The 17,929-nt window shown below is 36.9% G+C and overlaps 1 protein-coding gene and 1 pseudogene across 3 annotated transcripts in view; both read right to left on the reverse strand.

The window, feature by feature from the left end:
- The window catches only part of LOC137234270 (protein pangolin-like), a 1,155,323-nt gene that overhangs the window by 132,245 nt on the left and 1,005,149 nt on the right, over window positions 1-17,929 (reverse strand). The window lies entirely within an intron of this gene.
- Window positions 324-821, reverse strand: LOC137234277 (UMP-CMP kinase pseudogene; annotated as a pseudogene).

Raw genomic sequence — 17,929 nt, forward strand, 5'->3', positions numbered from 1 at the left:
GCATTTTACATGTCGAACAAATCATAATACCAAGACAAATGCAATAAAAGCCTATTGGCGGAAATATGGTCAGATTTTCACTTGATGCTAGCTAATAATGAACAAAAAGTAACAATACTCGTATTACTAAAAAAAAATAAAATGCACAGATGTATGTATGTACTCATATATACTACATATATGCATCTAATAGCTAAGCGGTGTGTACTTTTTATATTTTCCAACCGATACATTTTACTGGATACCAGTTGCAGCAAATACTTGCTCACCATTTTTGAATACCTCATCGGCATTGGGACTTGCATCGATTTGTTTAACTTGTCCTAATTGTTCAAGTGTTTAATTATTGGCATTGAATCATTATTATATGTTTGTATACGTTTTTTCAAGCTCTCCAAATTATCATCACTACGGCCACAACCACTTTGACCACGAGCCAAGCAACGTTCTATACATATGTCTTCACTACAGTTAAAAAATAAGACAAATTTCAAATCTACTTTGTCACCCACTTGTTGCTTCCAACCATCGAGCTTATCTTGATTGCGTGGAAAACCATCGATAAGAAACCGTTGCTTGCCTAAATTTTTCATTGCTTTTTCAAGCAGTGAGCATGTCACTGCGACAGGCACAATTTTACCATTACGTATATATTCGTCACTTAAACTACCATATTCAGATACTCCGCGTACACGCTCCTCATGAAGTAAATCACCAGCAGATAAATGTACAAATTGATAGCGTTCCACAATTTTGGAGCATTGTGTACCTTTCCCAGCACCAGGGCCACACAATACAAATATAATTTGAGGTTTCGACATTAAACGTCTGGAAGAGGCGGTTGTTGTATTTTACCGGTTAACTTCATAGGAACAAGCCATCTCTCATGAATGGTTAACAAAAGCGCAGACTAGTTCACAGGCATGGCAATTCACATGGCAGCTAATGGAACTAGGCAAAAGCCAAGAAGTGCAATTTTTGGAGCTGTTACTTTACACTCAAAACTTATGAAATATTGCCACGAAGAACCGATGGAAAGTCACGAGGACCTAAAGCAAAAGATTTTAGAAAAGAATTATTCAATTTGATGGTGGTCCAATGTTTGTGCTCAAGCGTCTGTGCATTGCTCTCAGTGCTTTCATTGTTCATATGCTTGGCGAATGGTCTTCTGCTAGTGAGGATGTGATAAATACATTTCAAAATCAGCAAATACCAAATGTTACAAAAGAAATGCCATTATGGATAATGCTTGAGGTATTACAGGCCATACCAGAAGAGATGCAAGCAATTTTTACTTCAGTTAAGCGAGCTACCTTACGTGCAGAAGTCCACTGGTAACAACAGAAGTCGCAAAACGAACGCCATTAGTATTGGAAACGACTGAAACTTATTCAAATATGCAATTAGAACGTGAATGGGATAGTGAATATCTTAGCAATATGATAAGAGCCGTCAAATGTGTTGGTACTTGGGTGGAAAACATTGGATTTTCTCTCGAGAATTGTCAAAATATTACAGCTCTATTGCTAAAAATTACTAATAAATGTTATTGGTCAGGTGGTCAAGATCCCGACGGTGATGGTTGTATGTCTGCCGATGAAAATGAGTTAGCAGAGACATGCCTCAAGACATTACTTAATATCATTATCCTACCGGATTCTCATGTATATCCAAAATCCGCTTTTATACTTATAAATTTGGTTTTGGATTCCTTATGCGGCATAACAAAAATGGAATGACCACTTGATAACGTATACCTGAAAATAAAAGAGAAAGAAAAATTAATTAATAAAAAAAACTACAAATTTTAGCCTCCATACTCACCACCGCGTGTTTTAAATCAATGATTTTTTTTTTTCATTCAGGAAATGAAAAAAAAAAAAAATTTTAACAAATGTCAAATGTCTACACTTTTCTTTTGACAGTCAATGCACGGCAACACCGACATTAGGCCTCATGCGCAATCATCGCGCACACTACACGCCACGTACTACAGACCGCACTACACGTCATGCACTACACGCCGCACTACACGTCACGCATTACATGCCGCACGACATCGAGCACAACACTCCACACATGTCGCGTATTACACATCTCGACCAATCATTCATTTGGTCGAGATTTAAAATACTTAATTCCACGAATCTCAACATTATCGACAGTACACGTCAAAAATAATGTTGAATGGTGGAAGTGCAACTCTGTAATACCTTTTCAGCCAGGTTTGGAACCGTTCCGTGTGGTGGCAGGCCACTTGTTGTGAAAACAAAGTTCACCACAAATCAAAAATAAATATTTAGGACTACTTCGGCGACATCTACCGACATAAAATAAATTATAAAATCCCCACAAAAATTTGGTGACAAAACCTAATCACGCCCATGCAAATGTGAACAGGAATATAACCTATGACCGTAAAATGACCAGTCAAATGACGTGGAATGACTAAAGCACCAGCCACATCGCATGGATGCGTGCTAAAGCCGTTTTTCTTCGTTTCCCTGCGCGCATAAGTATTTAATTTTGGTCCTTTTTATTTAAATTAAATTTTTATTTCAATAAAATGTTTTTTTGGATAATATGTTAGAGATAATATTTTTTGGGTTACGCCACCCAAACAACATTCCGCCAACCTCAATTTGGGCATGATCAATGATATCAATATTCTTTCAGATCATGACCCGCTACCAAACTTTACTGGCCAAGTCAGAGGGAGGCGCAACGCGTTTCGACGTCGCTTGCCAGCTCTGCGGCAGGGACCATAGTCTCCGAATCTGTCCCGAATATCGGAAAAAATCTCCAGAAGAGAGGTTGCGGGCAGTGCTTCTATATAAGTACTGTCCGAACTGTCTGTCACCCTTCCACCGGGTAAACAAGTGTAGCAGCAAGTATCGCTGCAAGAGGTGCCAAGAGAAGCACCACACCACGCTTCATTTAGATGAGCGTCGGCCGGTATGCAACGAGACAGCCACAAATGGTGACGACAATACGTCCGACGACGCGTTGTCAATCAACCTGTCGTGACCGGCCAAATCCTGGGCTCAGCAGGTGGAGGAGGAAGAAATGGAGGAGGAGAGAGCAAAGGCGGAGGAAGAAAGAAGTAAAACGGAGACAACAAGACCATCAACGGCCAACCATGGGATGCGCAGTTTCCGGCCGCTGTTACAGCATGAAAGAAGCGCGGCGAAAGCAAACAAACGTCGAAACGAACGAGACAACTGGCGGCACCGCGACATTGGACTCCAAGGAGGCCCGACCAAGTCGTCCAAACGCGGCAGACAGCAGCGGCGGGATAAATCAACGCCATACTATTCTGACGCCCAAAATATGCAAGCACTATCGCGTGGTACACCGGAAGGCTTCCGAACCGGCCGGCTGCTCCCAGCCACTCCAGCGCCCATAATGCGGTCTTTCGTGCCCATTGCGCCGACGGCCATCGTACGCGTCGAATCGCGTGGGCACCTACACTTGGTACGTGCGATCATTGATCCCTGCGCCGCCAGCACCATAGTCGATGCAGAGCTGGTAGGCGATTTGCAGTTAGAGCGCCAAGGACCAGGGCAATGCACACTTATTCTGCGCGGCAAGTTCGGGTCAACGACTCATGTCACTACCCAAGCCGCCGTGGTCAACGGCCACTATCGGTTGAGTCCGCCATCCAATGTGGATCCAAAGGTTGCCGTTCCATTCGAATTTATGCGGCTTGCAGATCCGCAGTTCTACCGCTCATCGCCAGTTCGTCTTACACTCGGCGCTGATCTATACGCCGAACTGATGGTGAGCGGAACGCCAGCAACAACAGTTGGCGGTCTCCTGACCCAACCAACCGTATTCGGGCTGGTAGTCTCAGGAGCCTGCCAAAAATAGGAGTTGTTTCATAAAAATAAGTAATTACAGCACGGGATTTAAAACCACGTACGTATATATAATAACTTCTTTTCTTTTTCCACAGGAGAGCGAAACGTGAGGTCAACCATCTGGCGTGCAGTGCTTGCAGTCCGCATCTGCACTGCCTTCTTTCATTAGCGCCTTACTGGACGTGCGATCACGAGGCATCCCTTTTTTTTAATGTTTTCTTTGTTGCTTACGGCAAGGGGGCCGGTATGTTTAGGCCACAGGCCTAAATATATCTCCCTTCCCTCGTAACATAATTTTCTTCGTTTACTACCACATATGCATGCTTGTGATCACTAATACACACAGGCTTGTGTGAGTGGTAGTAAGCATGTATCTTAGAGTTTTACCGCTGTGAGCCCGCGGTATAGCAACTTTGTTGCCGGGAAACCCAACGAAGGAGCTGTATCTCGGGTTCATCGGCTCATGTCGCAAAGAGGCTCGTCCTCTTTGAATCCAGCAGCCAGCAAAGGAACACGTAATCGCACGCTCACGTAAGTTCAACTTTTCAAAATTATTATCATATATATATCATTTTCCACAACATTTGTTAAACATTTTCTTAACACTTGTTGTATTTATATAAATAAAAGCACTTTGTGAATTCTTTTTATTAATACGAAATCTTTTTGGTGTTTTTATTTTTCTTCCCCTTTTTTCGCCTTAACTATTATTTAACAAATACGTGGGTGCGCGCCGTTGCCACCACGCATTTGTTCATCTACCCTATTTTAACAGCTAGAAGCTTCAAATTTCACCAACTGCTTACGTGTATAGCATATATTGATGTCTGAAAAAATCATTGAGATCGGTGATATACATAGTATATATCTCATACAACCGATTGTTCAGATAAAGAAACTTTGCGCAATTTCTGCCCCGTTTTAACAGTTAGAAGCTTCAAATTTCACAAAATGCTTTCGTATATAGCATATATTTTTGTCTGAAAAAATCATAGAGATCGGTGGTATATATATTATATACTTCATATAAACTGTCATATTGACCCCTTCTGCTTCAAGATTCATCAAATTTCATCAAATAGTTACGTTTACGTCATATATTTTTGAAATGCGTGATTCGTAGCCATAGTTTTTACATGCAGACCACAAAAAACGTGAAGCTTTGCATCCTCACACAGATTACCTACCTATTTTTTATTTTATATTTATCTTAAAAATCGTTTAGATATGTTCAAATTTCACCAAATGCTTACGTGTATAGCATATATTGTTGTCTGAGAAAATCATAGATACCGGTGGTATATATAGTATATATCCCATACAACCGATTGTTCAGATAAGAAACTTTGCGCAATTTCTTCCCCATTTTAACAGTTATAAGCTTCAAATTTCACCGATTGCTTACGTATATAGTATGTATTGTTGTGTCAAAAAATCATAGAGATCGGTGATATATATAATATATATATGATGGTATATATAGTATATATATAGTATATATATATTTTTTTTACGATTTCGGCCCCATTTTAACAGCTAGAAGCTTCAAATTTCACCAACTGTTTACGTGTATAGCATATATTGATGTCTGAAAAAATCTATGAGATCGGTGGTACACATAGTATATATCTCATACAACCGATTGTTCAGATAAGAAACTTTGCGCAATTTCTGCCCCGTTTTAACAGTTAGAAGCTTCAAATTTCACAAAATGCTTACGTATATAGCATATATTGTTGTCTGAAAAAATCATAGAGATCGGTCGTATATATATTATATACTTCATATAAACTGTCATTTTGACCCCTTTTTTACGGCTAGAATCTTCAAAATTCATCAAATTTCATCAAATAGTTACGTTTTCGTCATATATTTTTGAAATACGTGATTCGTAGTCATAGTTTTTACACGCAGACCACAAAAAACCTGAAACTTTGCATCCTCACACAAAGTACCTACCTGTTTTTATACCTTTCATGAAAATGAAATGGTATATTAATTTCGTCACGAAACCGAAAATTGTAAGTCCTTAAAGGAAAATAGATAGACCCACCATTAAGTATACCGAAATAATCAGGTTGAAGAGCTGAGTTGTTTTAGCCATGTCCGTCTGTCCGTCTGTCCGTCTGTCTGTTTGTATGCAAACTAGTCCCTCAATTTTTGAGATATCTTGATAAAATTTGGTGAGCAGGTGTATTTGGGTGTCCGATTAGACATTTGTCGGAACCGACCGGATCGGACCACTATAGCATATATCCTCCATACAACCGATTTTTCAGAAAAAGAGGATTTTTGTAATATCTTACCCAATTTAACAGATTGAAGCTTCAAACTTCACCATATACTTTCGTATATTGAACATATTGTTGCCTGAAAAAATTTATGAGATCGGTCGAATATATAGTATATATCCCCCACAACCGATTGTTCAGATAAGGAACTTTTCGTAATTACTGCCCTATTTTAAGAGCTAGAGGCTTCAAATTTCAGCGAATGCTTACGTATATAGCGTATATTGTTGTCTGAAAAAATCATAGAGATCGGTTGTATATATAGAATATATCTCATACAACCGATTGTTCAGATAAGAAACTTTTCGCAATTTCTACCCCATTTTAACAGCTATAAGCTTCAAATTTCACCGATTGCTTACGTATATAGCATATATTGTTGTCTGAAAAAATCATAGAGATCGGTGGTATATATAGTATATATATGGTGGTATATATAGTATATATATATAGTATATATATATATTTTCGCAAATTTTAGCCCCATTTTAACAGCTAGAAGCTTCAAATTTCACCGAATATTTACTTATATAGCATATATTGTTGTCTGAAAAAATCATAGAGATCGGTTGTATATATAGTATATATCTCATACAACCGATTGTTCAGATAAGAAACTTTTCGCAATTTCTACCCCATTTTAACAGCTATAAGCTTCAAATTTCACCGATTGCTTACGTATATAGCATATATTGTTGTCTGAAAAAATCATAGAGATCGGTTGTATATATAGTATATATCTCATACAACCGATTGTTCAGATAAGAAACTTTTCGCAATTTCTACCCCATTTTAACAGCTATAAGCTTCAAATTTCACTGATTGCTTACGTATATAGCATTCTACCCCATTTTAACAGCTAGAAGCTTCAAATTTCACCAACTGCTTACGTGTATAGCATATATTGATGTCTGAAAAAATCATTGAGATCGGTGATATACATAGTATATATCTCATACAACCGATTGTTCAGATAAGAAACTTTGCGCAATTTCTGCCCCGTTTTAACAGTTAGAAGCTTCAAATTTCACAAAATGCTTTCGTATATAGCATATATTGTTGTCTGAAAAAATCATAGAGATCGGTGGTATTGTTGGAGAGTGCGAAGTAATCCTAATGCAACCCTGTATTATTTCATTGTACTGTAACTTGTTCATACACTATTGTAACCTGTTCATACACTATTTAATTTCTTCTTGTACTCACTTCACTTCCGTTTATAATATATAGCCGAATAAAGTACACGTTTAAAACAACAGGTTATGGGCCCAGCCCTACCTAAATTCGGAAAATAGTAATTTATTCAAGAAGTTAAATTCGGTATAAATTTGAGCGATCGGTAACTGAAAATAGTTACGCCGATTTATTAAAAAATGGCCACGACAAGTGTGAGGATTGATCCGCTAAACGCGGATAATTATGATAGCTGGAAGCTACAAATGCGTGCCATCTTGATAAAGTGCGATTTGTGGGATTATGCATCGGGTGAAAATCCATGTCCAAGCGACGCAAACGCTGCCGCAAAATGGAAGGGATTCGATCGAAAAGCTTGCGCTGACATAACGCTTGCTATGTCTCCATCAGAATTGGGTTTAGTCACTGAATGTGAAACAGCGCATGATATGTGGAAGAAACTAGAGTCAACTTTTCAATCAAAAGGGCCTGCGCGAAAAGCCACCCTATTAAAACGTATTGCGCTTGCACGTATGAAGGAAGGGGATAACATTCGTGACCATCTCAACGAATTCTTCCATGCAGTTGCTAAGCTCAAAGAAATAAACGTCACTGTGGGTGACGATCTGCTGACAATCTTATTATTGTATAGCTTACCAGAATCCTACGAAACATTCCGTTGTGCCCTAGAGACGAGTGATGAGCTGCCCAAGCCAGACGTTCTTCGCGTAAAAATAATGGAAGAAGAACAATCCAGAAAAGCCAAAGAGGCTGATACAGAGCAAAATGGATTAATTGCACAATCAAAAGGTAAGAGTTACAATAAAACTCAAGGTGGCCACACTTACGGCAAGCAAAATGCAGTGAAAGAAAAACGAAATTGCTACAATTGTGGTAGAATTGGTCACATTGCACGTAATTGCCGAGCAAAACAAAAGGAGAAAAATTCGCATTCAAACGCACGTCAAGCTAACGAAGACAAATTCGAAAAATCTTTGTTCTCTGAATCAGCATTGTTGGCAAAAAATCTAAACGAATATTGGTGCTTAGACAGTGGCTGTTCATCGCATATGTCTTCAAATAGAGAAAACTTCGAAACATTTAAAGAAATAAACAAAACTCTCTGCTTGGCGAACAGCAACACAGCTAGCATCACAGGTGTTGGTAACGTCAAAGCGACTATCAACGAAAGGGGAAATAGTGAGAGAATCAACTTCGAAAAAGTGATGTACGTGGCAGAGCTACGAACAAATTTATTGTCTGTGTCAAAAATTGCTGACAAAGGGTACGAAATAATTTTTCGACGAGATGAAGCAATTGTTGTGAAAAACAACAAACGCGTTCTAACAGCTACGAGAATTGGTGATTTGTATTACATTAAAAGCGCTGAACCTATTGCAAATATTTCTGAAACGAAAAATATCAATATACAAACTTGGCATGAGCGAATGGGTCATTTAAACGAAAATGATTTGAAGCGTGTAGTAAACATGGTGCACGGCGTAAAATTTGACACAAACGAAAAACTGCAAACATGTGAAATTTGTATTAGCGAAAAACAAACAAAGGAAAGTTTTCCAAAACAGAGCGAGCAGCGCACGTCAGATTTGTTAGAAATCGTCCACACTGACGTTTGTGGGCCAATGCGATCACGCTCACATTCAGGCGCAAAATACTTTATAACTTTTACGGACGATTTTACGCGATATAGCGAAGTCTATTTTATGAAACGAAAAAGTGAATCTCTGCAAATGTTTAAATTATTTAAGAATGCGGCAGAAAATTTTACAGGGAAGAAAATAAAAATGCTTCAATCTGACAACGGCTTGGAATATATGAGCATCGACTTTCAAAACTATTTAAATGATTGTGGTATTAAGCGCCGCCTGACTGCTCCCTATACACCGCAACAAAATGGTGTTGCAGAGCGAAAAAACAGAACGCTTTTAGAAATGTCTCGGTGTATGCTTAAGCAGGCAGGTTTACCAGCTGTTTTTTGGGCAGAAGCCATTAACACCGCAAATTATATAAGAAAGAGGTGCCCAACCAAAGTACTGAAAAACGAAGTGCCACTTAAAATTTGGTCGGGAAAAACCCCAACAGTAATTCATTTGAGACCTTTCGGTACAAAGTCATACGTATTGAAAAAGGACAATAAAAATAGTAAATTTTAATCACGCTCAGAAGAATGTATCCTCGTTGGATATTCAACAGAAGCCAAAGCGTATCGCCTATGGTCGCCAATCAAAAGAAAAGTTTTAGTTAGTCGTGATGTTAAATTTCTAGATAAAATGTTCAAGAAACGAAATGATGAAAAGTCAGAAGGTTTAGAAATTGATCTTCAATCTAAAAAAGATGAAATTTATGTTCAGTCTGATGACATCTCCGAGCAATTGAAAAAAGATGAATTATATGGTAAGTCAGACGAAGTTGTTGAACAATCTTCAAGCGAACGTGAAGGCGTTGAAGACACAAAACGCGGTAGAGGTCGACCAAAACTAATTAAAAGCACGGGACCTGGTCGACGCAAAAAAGTTTATCAACAACCGGCAAATAGTGCAACTGAAGAAGTTGCCGAAAGCTTCGATGCAAATAGCAATGATTTCGAAGATTGCGAATATGCAAATCTAGCGTTGACTAATGACCTAGAAACATTTCAAGAAGCAGTAAATGGCGATGAGGGTGCATCATGGCTCAATGCTGTTGAAAATGAGTATATGGCACAAATGTTAAATAAAACGTGGGATATTGTTGAGCGACCCACAGAAAGAAAAATTATTGGCAATCGTTTTGTGTTTCGAACCAAAAATGGCAATACGAAAAAAACGCGTCTGGTGGCAAAAGGGTGCTCGCAACGTCCAGGGGAGGACTTTAATGTCACATACTCCCCCGTAGCTCGATTAACTTCGATTCGAATGCTATCAGCACTAGCAGCGGAGCTTAACTTGCAAGTACATCAAATGGATGTGATCACAGCTTACTTGAACGGTGATCTTGAGCAAAGTGTGTATATGGAATTGCCAGAATACTTGAGTGAAATCTTACAAAAAGTTGTTTCAGGAAAACTAATGAATATGGATGTCAAACAAGCTCGAGAAATTAGAAGCACAGCTGAAAGATGGAAATCAGATATAGCTAAAGCGAACAATCCGGTATGTAAACTTAAAAAGTCTTTATATGGTTTACGGCAATCAGGTTTCCAATGGTATCAAAAATTAAGCGCCACACTACGTAATATGGGGTTCACAGCTTCGGAACGTGACCCATGTTTGTTTATTATGAAAATAAAACTAAAACTCATGTTAATCACTGTATATGTCGACGATTTGTTAATTGCCACAAACGATCGGATATGGTTGAGCGATGTTAAACAATATCTCACCGAATGTTTTCAAATGAAGGACATAGGTCCAGTTAAAACTTGCCTAGGTATAAATTTTCGGCAAGATCTGCAAAACCGATCTTTATTTTTGAGTCAGAGCGAATACGCATTAGAAATTTTGAAACGATTTCATATGGAAGATTGCAAGCCAATCAAAACGCCATTAGATTGTAACTTCAAACTGGAAAAACCAGCTAAACCAGATGTGGACCTAATGAAAAAGTATCCATATCAGAATTTAATTGGCGCACTGTTATATTTGGCAGTGACAACGCGTCCCGACTTGGCTTATGCAGTTAATTTTTTAAGCCAGTTCAATTCCAACTACAACGAGGAGCATTGGAAGGCAACAAAACGGATACTTAGATACCTTAAAGGCACTTTGAATTATGGTCTCCCTTATAAGCAAACAGGAGTGGACTTGCACGCGGTCGTCGACGCAGACTGGGGTGCAAATATGATGGACAGACGATCATACTCCGGCTACGCCTTTATTCTAGCTGGAGCACCTATATCATGGGAAGCTCGTAAACAGAAAACTGTGTCTCTTTCAAGCACAGAGTCCGAATATATGGCTTTGTGTGAAGCTACTAGAGAGGCACTTTATCTACGCGAAATGTTGAACGAGATTGGTATAGAGTGCACAACTATCGAAATATTTAACGACAGCCAGAGTGCTCAAAAACTTGTGCAAAATAACGCTTTCCATTCACGTACCAAACATATTGACGTACGTCATCACTTTATACGAGAGAAGCATCAAAACGGCGACATTATTTTAAACTACATGCGATCTGAAGATATGCCAGCGGATGTCTTAACGAAGGGACTACCAGCCGAGAAGCACTACAAATGCATGACGGGCTTAGGCATGACAGATACTACTTTCTGAGAGGTTGCAGTCGAAATTCTTCGAGGGCAGGTGTTGGAGAGTGCGAAGTAATCCTAATGCAACCCTGTATTATTTCATTGTACTGTAACTTGTTCATACACTATTGTAACCTGTTCATACACTATCTAATTTCTTCTTGTACTCACTTCACTTCCGTTTATAATATATAGCCGAATAAAGTACACGTTTAAAACAACAGGTATATATATTATATACTTCATATAAACTGTCATATTGACCCCTTTTTTACGGCTAGAAGCTTCAAGATTCATCAAATTTCATCAAATAGTTACGTTTACGTCATATATTTTTGAAATACGTGATTCGTAGCCTTAGTTTTTACATTCAGACCACAAAAAACGTGAAGCTTTGCATCCTCACACAGATTACCTACCTATTTTTTATTTTATATTTATCTTAAAAATCGTTTAGATATGTTCAAATTTCACCAAATGCTTACGTGTATAGCATATATTGTTGTCTGAGAAAATCATAGATACCGGTGGTATATATAGTATATATCCCATACAACCGATTGTTCAGATAAGAAACTTTGCGCAATTTCTTCCCCATTTTAACAGTTATAAGCTTCAAATTTCACCGATTGCTTACGTATATAGTATGTATTGTTGTGTCAAAAAATCATAGAGATCGGTGATATATATAATATATATATGATGGTATATATAGTATATATATATAGTATATATATATTTTTTTACGATTTCGGCCCCATTTTAACAGCTAGAAGCTTCAAATTTCACCAACTGCTTACGTGTATAGCATATATTGATGTCTGAAAAAATCATTGAGATCGGTGGTACACATAGTATATATCTCATACAACCGATTGTTCAGATAAGAAACTTTGCGCAATTTCTGCCCCGTTTTAACAGTTAGAAGCATCAAATTTCACAAAATGCTTACGTATATAGCATATATTGTTGTCTGAAAAAATCATAGAGATCGGTCGTATATATATTATATACTTCATATAAACTGTCATTTTGACCCCTTTTTTACGGCTAGAATCTTCAAAATTCATCAAATTTCATCAAATAGTTACGTTTTCGTCATATATTTTTGAAATACGTGATTCGTAGTCATAGTTTTTACACGCAGACCACAAAAAACCTGAAACTTTGCATCCTCACACAAAGTACCTACCTGTTTTTTATTTTATATTTATCTTAAAAATCGTTAAGGTATGTAGATCTGTTCACTATATATTTCTTATCTTATACATCCGATTATTCGGAGATTACGAACGGGATAAGATTATTGTTCAGCCCCATTCATGAAAGGTATGAAGTCTTCGGCACAGCCGAAGACAGTCCCGTTCTTACTTGTTTTTATTTCACTTCGACCAGTCCCTTATTTTATGCTACATGGATTTCCATTTTCTTAAACCATATCATAATTTCATTTTCCGCCAGTAAGATTGAAAATGCACTCTTTAATTTAATTTATTTTTATGTAACTTTTATTTTAATCACATGTTTATCTTAGTTAACTTTTACTTAAACTCGATTTCATTTCAATTCCATTTTAAGTAGAAAAGCCATATGCATTTGAAGTAAATTCTTCATTTAATTTTATTTTGAACAAATTTCGAATCTAATAAAAAACATTTTTTTTTTCATTTTTGAAAACTTTTATTTTCAAATGCATTTCATCTTATTGCAACTTTATTAAATTTAAGTTAGAAGAAAAAAATGTTTACTCTAATTTTTCTCTTTGTATAACTTTTCATTTTTAACCATGATTTCCTATTATTCACCGAAATATTATATTAATTTCATTTTAAGTCAATTTTATTTTATTTAACTTTTTTTCTGCAAATTCCAGAACTTTTAAATTAATTTAATTTAATTTTTATCTTAGTTTTTGAATATTTTATTCTACTTTTACTTTTAACAAATAACCCTCCATTTATTTAGATTTTATTTAATTTCAATTGAATTTAACTAGAATTTTTACTTTAATTTAAATTAACTTCGGGTACAGGTTTTATTTATTAAGATTTTTTTCCAAGTAAATTATTATAACGAAATCCTTTGGCGACCTTTTTCTGTTAATAAGGTATTTGTTTAACCGGCTTTAGGTCCAATTTTTAGTACTAAAACATCAAAATTGTTTCTTCTTTTGTTTACCAATATATTTCGGTTACACACGGTAACCGTCTTCGGGGCTTTGAACTATAAACAAATTACAGAAACATAAAATAAAAATACAATTTACATAAAAAATTAAACAAACATGAACATTTCTCTACATACATTATTTTACACGTCTTCGCTGTTTAACGTGGAGTTAGTCACTGTCCGCATATTGTTTATCAAGTGTTTGTAATAGCTCGCGCAGTTATCAATGTCCGTTTTGTAATTCATTCGTATGTTAATCGGTGTGTTTAAAATATGAAGAACTTCTAAAGTCAATATCTTATTATATTGTTTCTCTTCCTGAAGTATTGTTGTTTGGTTAAATTTCGGAGAGTAGTTTTTCGTCGTACAGTGTGTCATAAGTGCTCTTTTATGGTGAGTTGTTTCTTGGCAATGTTTAAAGTCTGATTTATGTTGGGCTAGTCGAGTTTTTAATTTGGCTTTGGTTGTGCCCACACATATATTATTGCATGATTCCCTGTCATTTCCATTACATGGTATTTTATATATCACATTGCTTCTATGCGCCTGAGGTACTTTATATTTTGTTCTGTTGAATACATTTTTAATGTGTTAATTGGCTTGTGCGCTATTCTAGCTTTTTCTTTATTATAACAATTCGAGTTTGCTAAGCGCTCTGATAAATTTGGTACATAAGATAATGATTTGAAAATTTCAGATTTTTGTGATTCCCGTTGACTAGTTTGTGATGTACATCTTTTAATTAGGGAATTTGTATATTTTCAGGAAATTTTGACTTTTTAATAATACTTTTGCTTCTTCTTTGATCTCTTCGTGGTAAGCGTCATCTGATACATTTAGCATACGTCGTATACAGCCCATTGCTGTATTCATTATCATCGTCTTTGGGTGTTTCGAATGAAAGTTAATGATTCGTCCTGTAGATGTGGGTTTCTTGTGCCACTTTAACTTCAATTGGTTGCCTCGTCGAATAATAATTGAGTCAAAATATGGCAGTTTTCCGGTGTCTTCAAGTTCCGTTGTGAACTTTATATGTTTGTTATAGGAATTTAATGCGTCAAGTGTGTTTTGTATCTCATCTTCATTTATTATGGCGAATAGGTCGTCCACGTACTTTGTGACTAATCTTGGTACTCTTGTTAACTTTTTCATTGTGTTCTCCAACAACTCCTCCATCACGATATCTGCAATCACTGGTGAGGTCGGTGATCCCATTGGCAACCCTTTCAGCTGGGTTTAAATTTTATCATTAAATTTGAAATATCGATTTTCTTCGATGCAAAATTTTAACATTTCTATAAACATTTTCTTTAGTAGTTTCGTATGCTTTTCTATTATCGTCCATTTTCTTATTATGATTTAAGTGCTAGTTGGGTTGGTATACTGGGAAACAGGGAAATTACGTCAAATGATATTAGTTTTTCATCGTCATAGATATACGAGCTGTTTATTTTTTCTTTGAAGTCTAGTGTATTTTTTATGTTATAACTGGAGCTTGCCGTGACGTTTTCTAAAATATCCGCTATATATTTGCACAGGTTGTGTGCTGGAGATCCGACGGCCGAACATATCGGCCTGAGTGGGGTTCCTTGCTTATGTATTTTTGGAAGTCCATAAATCCGTGGAGGTAGTGCAGTGGTGATTAGTCGCAAAGTACGTGGACGACCTATTCGCCGTAATAAATCAAGATGAGATACAAAACACACTTGACGCATTAAATTCCTACAACAAACATATAAAGTTCACAACGGAACTCGAAGACGACGGAAAATTGCCATATCCTGACTCAATTATTATTCGACGAGGCAACCAATTGAAGTTAAAGTGGTATAAGAAACCCACATCTACAGGACGAATCATTAACTTTCATTCGAAACACCCAAAAACGATGATAATGATGAGCTATGCAATAGAATAAACGGCTACCTCCCTTATCTCTCCAGTTTTTTCGCCTCGCGAAACCTGGCATTATCACCGACTAAATCTTCCCAAATGTCGACCATTCTAAACATCCACGTCGATGGCACTACGCTACCGATTGTCCTACACCCCAAAATCTTGAGTGTGACGTTTGATCAGGATCTACATTTTGGTGAGCACGCAGCCGCAATTGTTCCGAGAATTCAGAGCCGTAACAAAATCCTCAAATCCCTCGCTGGCAGTACCTGGGGAAAAGATAAAGAAACGCTCATGACTGCATACAAAGCAATTAGCCAGCCGATTACATGCTGCGCGTCACTCATATGGCCACCAAGCCTAAAAATTACCCACTGGAAAAAGCTACAGGCCTGCCAAAATCCAGCTCTCAGAATTGCCATGAGCTGTCTTCTTATGTCCCCAGAACACCATCTGCACAATGAGGCGAGAATACTCCCCATCAGGGAGAGAAATGAGATGCTACCAAACAGTTCCTGTTGAATACCCAGAAACCTGAGCATCCCTACAAACATCTGATTGATGGACCAGCACCGCCTAGGGGCTTAAGGAGTCATCTCCGTAAGCATTTTGAGGAAATACGGCACCTGAGAACCCAGCCGTATGAAGCGAAAAAACACAAGCAGGTCCTTGGTGAACTCCACAAACAGGCGTCGGGCCTTTATGCCGAGAATTGCCCGGTGAATCCAGTACTCAAAGAAAAGTTTCCAAAACTCGCGGAAGAGGAACGCATACTCCCTAGGTAAACGCCTGTCATTATTGCTCAACTTCGTTCTGGATACTGTAACAGGTTAAACTCTTACATATCCAGAATCAACCCCGATATACAAAATGTATGCCGCGCTTGCAATGTGTCCCCACATGACACCAACCATCTCTTTAATTGTAACAGCAAGTTGAAACAGCAAGTTTCCTTGGACTCCCGTTAGAGGATATTGATGACAATCTGTGATCGGTCGCGGCTGTTAGGTGGGGCGAAGCACTGCTACAACAACAACAACATGATAATGAATACAGCAATGGGCTGTATACGACGTATGCTAAATATATCAGATGACGCTTACCACGAAGAAATCAAAGAAGAAGCAAAAGTATTATTAAAAGTCAAGATTTTCCTGAAAATATTACAAATACCCTAATTAAAAGATGTACATCACAAGCTAGTCAACGGGAATCAAAAAAACCTGAAATTTTCAAATCAATATCTTATGTACCAAATTTATCAGAGCGCCTAGCAAACTCGAATTGTTATAATAAAAAAAAGTTAGAATAGCGCACAATCCAATTAACACATTAAAAAATGTATTCAACAGAACAAAATCTAAAGTACCTCAGGCGGATAGAAGCAATGTGATATACATATAATATACCATGTAATGGAAATTACATGGAATCATGCAATAATATATATGTGGGCACAACCAAAGCCACATTAAAAACTCGACTAGCCCAACCTAAATCAGGCTTTAAACATTGCCACGATACAACTCACCTTAAAACAGCACTTATGACACACTTTACGACAAAAAACCACTCTCCGAACTTTAACCAAACAACAATACTTCAGGAAGGGAAACAATATAATAAGATATTTACTTTAGAAGTACTTCATATTTTAAACACACCGACTAACATACGAATGAATTACAAAACGGACATTGATAACTGCGCGAGCTGCTACAAACACTTGATAAACAATATGCGGACAGTGACTAAGTCCACGTTAAACAGCGAAGACGTGTAAAATAATGTATGTAGAGAAATGTTCATGTTTGTTTAATTTTTTATGTAAATTGTATTTTTATTTTATGTTTCTGTAATTTGTTTATAGTTCAAAGCCCTGAAGACGGTTACCGTGTGTAACCGAAATATATTGGTAAACTAAAGAAGAAACAATTTTGGTGTTTTAATACTAAAACTTGGACCTAAAGCCGGTTAAACAAATACCTTAGTAAATTATTATAAATTTTTTTTTTTTAAATTCAAATCAAATTTAAAAGCAAAAAAATCTGATTAGTATAGTTTTTTCGTCAGGATTTAAGGTTTCTTTAATTCATTTAATTTGCAATTTTACCACAATTTTATTTAATTTCATTTCTAGTTGACAAATTTTTTAATTTATTCTACCTGTCGTTTTCAACTGATTTTTCTTATATTTATTTTTTTTCATATTGCTGATTTTTGATAGCCTTGTAAGTACTTATTATTGTAAAAAATTTAATGAGCTGATAGGCCTTAGTTAAATAAAACAC

The sequence above is a fragment of the Eurosta solidaginis genome, chromosome X (genome assembly GCF_040869045.1).
Source record: "Eurosta solidaginis isolate ZX-2024a chromosome X, ASM4086904v1, whole genome shotgun sequence".
Classification (NCBI taxonomy): Eukaryota; Metazoa; Arthropoda; class Insecta; order Diptera; family Tephritidae; genus Eurosta; species Eurosta solidaginis.